The sequence below is a fragment of the Desmodus rotundus genome, chromosome 11 (genome assembly GCF_022682495.2).
Source record: "Desmodus rotundus isolate HL8 chromosome 11, HLdesRot8A.1, whole genome shotgun sequence".
Taxonomy (NCBI): Eukaryota; Metazoa; Chordata; class Mammalia; order Chiroptera; family Phyllostomidae; genus Desmodus; species Desmodus rotundus.
In genome coordinates, this window is record NC_071397.1 from 36,595,789 (window position 1) to 36,600,144 (window position 4,356).

General features: G+C 34.8%; 1 pseudogene; it reads right to left on the reverse strand.

Moving 5' to 3' along the window:
• Positions 1–3,396: 3,396 nt before the first annotated feature.
• On the reverse strand, positions 3,397–3,898 carry LOC112319278 (translationally-controlled tumor protein pseudogene; annotated as a pseudogene).
• Positions 3,899–4,356: the final 458 nt, after the last annotated feature.

Below are 4,356 nucleotides of genomic sequence, written 5' to 3' on the forward strand. Positions count from 1 at the left end.
CTCAGACACTAAATAATCACCACTTTCCATTTTCAATTTACATATGTTAACCTGGTTTGATTGGGAGAAAATCTTAACTTCATTCTAATTTGCTATAATTGTATTCAAATGTTACTCTCCCAGTCTTTCTCAGGAATCATTTCAAGTGCGTATTTATTCTTAGGTTTATACATGAGGTGACCTATTTGGTAGGATTAGGTTTAATTTGTGTGAACAGTGTACAGAGGCTTCTAGAAGAGTATCAGGTATCTTGTGATGACGATGACTCACAATAAATTATCTGTGGCCAGCACTTCATCCAGGAAGTAGGTGACAGGACACATAACATGATTTTAGAGGAACTGAATTGGTTCTATGCCTTGCTACCACCTCCATCCCCCTGCTAGTTCTTCCACTCAGACTGATTTATGAAATTGTTCTATCAAGTCTCAGTCCCTTTGATCCCTATTCCAATGAAAATGCCTTCAGAGAGAAGTGTTTTTTAAGCTTCTGTCAGCCATTTTCTCCTGGGCACAAACTGTGATGATGTATGATGCCTCGTTTCCTGTAAAGTAGTCAGCTTCAAATTGTGTCCTGCAGAATCCTGGAGTCCCAAGGCTATGGGAGGGATCATTGCAGGGTAAGAAGAGATCAGATGCTCTGGGTTTCAACAGAGCAACTCTGCTGTTACCTGCTGTAGACACTGAGCTTCTGTGTACGATTGCATGTGATAAGAAAGTTTTACATTATTATTACTATTTTTACAACACTTCTTTAAGTTCTCAGGTTAGACCCCTTTGTGTAAAGCCAAGAGTGAGCCTCCAATACTTTGATGTCAGTTACTCAAGTAATGCTCTCACATTTCACATTCTCCAGGTCAGTCTTTGCTCCTGACTTGGGCACTCTTCCCAGCACAGGACTTTGCTTCCCTCCTCGGTGATAGAGCTGCTCTCCTGCCTTCTATGTGATTCTCATTCTTGCTGTACTAGAAAGAAAAAAGAAGAAATGAGGATAGAAAGAGAAACAAAGAATAGCTGTGCACATACTCCAAGTAATTCCTTCCTTCCTAAAATTTAATATTTGTAGAACATCATTATTGTTGGGAGCTTTGGAATGGATTGCACACAAATGGGAAGTATCTATTATAACCCAAAATCAAATACTTGCCAAGACCTAGAGAGTTGGAGTTATATAAATATATATCATCTTAACATAGTTTGCTACTAGGAAACATGAAAAATTAACATATTTAGGAATAATGGAAAATTTGGCATGAATTGGAACAATTTTGATATAGTCAAAATAAATAGTGAAGAGTAATTATCACCTGGTGAAGAAAAGATAATTTATTAGTGTTGAAGGAACTAAAAAGTCATTTAAAATATTGAGATGTTTAATTCTCTAAAATTGAAATTTTCTAAATATTTAAGAATAATAAAACTAAAGTTTAAAATGAGTCAATAAACTGGGAAATATTTTACATAAAATATGATTAGGAATTATATAATATATTCCATCATAAAATATGATTAGGAATTATATAATATATTCCATCAAGTCTGATCACAAACCAAATTTAACTGACTTAACTTTTTAAAATCCAGGTATTGAAGGAAAAGACTCTCAGCAGGTGAAAGGAATAGGTGTCCACCATGGGGTGCATTCAAATTTCTAGAAATACATCAAGAAGAAACTCAAATGGACAGGGGATGTAAACTGATAACTCATAGAAAGTGCAATATAAAGCAATATAGGTAAAGAAAATATTTATATCTTATTTAAAAAGTAAAAGTGTACCAAGTAAAGCAAAGAACTTTTTTAACCATTAAAAGAGTTCCCCTCAAATTAAGCAAAAAATACCATACACTGGTATATAGCCAAAGGAGGTGAAAGTAGAGACTCAAATACTGACACTAGCATTCAGAGCTCCATTATTCACAATAGCAAAAGTTGGAAACAACCCAAATGTCCATTGACATCTATATACCACACAATATGTGGTGTGTAGATACAATGGAATATTATTCAGGCTTGAAAAGGAATAAAATTCTGATACATGCTACAGCATGCATGACATTTGAAAACATTTGGCTTAGTGAAGAAAGCCAAATATGAAAAAAATATTGTGTAGGGTTCCACTTGTATGAGGTACCTAAAACAGGTTTGATAGAGAAAAAGTAGAACAAAGGTCAGGGGCTGAGGAGAGGGAGGAATGAGAAATTATTATCTAGTGGTTATGGAGTTTGTGTGGGAGCTGATGAAAAAGTTTTAGAGTGAATAATGGTAATGACTGTACAATACTGTGAATGTGTTCCATACCATTGAATTGTACACTTAAAATGATTAAAAGGATACATGTTATTTATTTGACCACAGTCTTTTAAAACATGAATAACTGCTTAGGGTAAAGTAGTGTTTAACTAGTGCATTTATACTGAGGGTGAGGATATAAATTTATACAACCATTTTGGAAAGGCATAAGATAATTTTTATCAGAAACCCCTGAACCGTTCCTTTCTTTTAACTCAGCTATCCCACTCTTAAGAATATAATGTTAAAGTAGTAAGAACTATTTGCATGATCATAGCAGTATCAATAATTAAAGAATAGTAACAAACCTAAACATGCAAAAAGAGAAATATGTCACACGAACTCAGTGAAACATTGTGTAACCATTAAAAATTAGATAATGATTATGAGATGATGTCTATGATATACTAGCAAGTAAAACAGATTACAAAATGGCAGTATGCTGTAAGTGTAATTTTGCTGAAATATTCATGTCAACAACATATGTGAATGAAAACTTCTGTTGTAAATGGAGGAAATTGGGATAAATGGTTTTCCTTTTAAATTTTTTAAAACTTTATTATTTTTCCTTAATAATAAAGGTAATAATATTTAAAGTCAAACATAATTAAATATATAAAACATTTAAAATGTATTTTGTTACAGGAGACAGAAGAAGTACAATTATAAATACTTATAGCAAATATAAGGAAAACTGAAAAGTAACCTTCTTGCTTATTCTCATTTCTTTTGTAAAACTAAAGATAATTAAATTATGCCTATATATCAACTAGATTAATAATAGGAATCAACTTACAAAAACCTTGGTTATAAAACTAAATACATTCTTTTAAGGTTGGAAGGAGCCCAGGGACTTATATAATGTGGCTATATTATGAAATGTGCATTTTATTTTTTTTTATTTTTTGTAAGTTTAAATGCATTTTATTTTTAGATAACCTACATGACATGTTTTTCCTAAAAACAATGCCTCTGCTCTATATAAATCGAGGTCAAAATAAATGGAGAACTCCAGGTAACATCAGTCCCATTTGTCCTAGGTCCTGGTGTGTGGATGAAAAGCAGCAGCCAGTTATGATGACAGGTGATAGATCCAAATTGCCAAATTTAACATTCCATTTCTAAACCATCCTTAAAGAAAATCATGTATGGGCTCACACCATCCTCGCAGTAGTCCAGCAGAGCAACCATGCCATCTGGATTCACGTTTTCACCAATAAGGGACTGGTAGTTTTTGAAATTAGCAAGGATGTGCTTGATTTGTTCTGCAGCCCCTGTCATAAAAGGCTTTACTCTTTCTGGCCTCTGTTCTTGAAGTTTCCCTTTGATTGATTTCATGTAATCTTTGATGTTCTTCTTGTAAGCCTCTTTTGTGAAGCTGGTTTCCTGCAAATGATGGTTCATGACTATATCAACACCAGTGGGTTCCTTCGCCCTCGGGGCCTTCAGCAGAGGCATTTCCACCAATAAGCAAGTCATCAGTGTTACCCTCTGCCCTACTGACCATCTTCCCCTCTACCTCCAAACACAGCCTGTCTGTGACCTCGTGGATCTCGTAGATATCGGAGAACAGCTCATCATGACTGATGAGGTCCCAGTAGATGATCATGATGGAGGCTGGAAGAAGACAACAGCAGCGCTTGCTGAGCAGGAACCCAGAGCTTTAGCGAGCTCAGTGCAGACTGAGCAGCACTCCAGGGGAGGGGGGAGCAGGTGGAAAAGAGAAATACGCATTTTAAATCAATGGAAGAGAAAAATTGTGAAGTGGAAAAGGTTTTATAGATAATATTGGCAAAAATAAAAATAAAAATAAAGCAGGATAGTAAAACAGAATATCTCAGGGAGATTCTCAGATCCAAATCTTCAAAGAAGACAGTTCTCACAAGTGGCAGAAAGGAAATTCAGTGTGCTAAACACTCTTTGAACAATTACATAAACTTTGAATGGCATTGATTCTAATTTATAAGGGATTTAGAATAGTAGGGAAACTATCCATAGAAAGATTTCTTTATCATTAGGGGACTTCTGGCCAAGAGCCAGCATAGGTAAATACAGCATGCTTCCTTG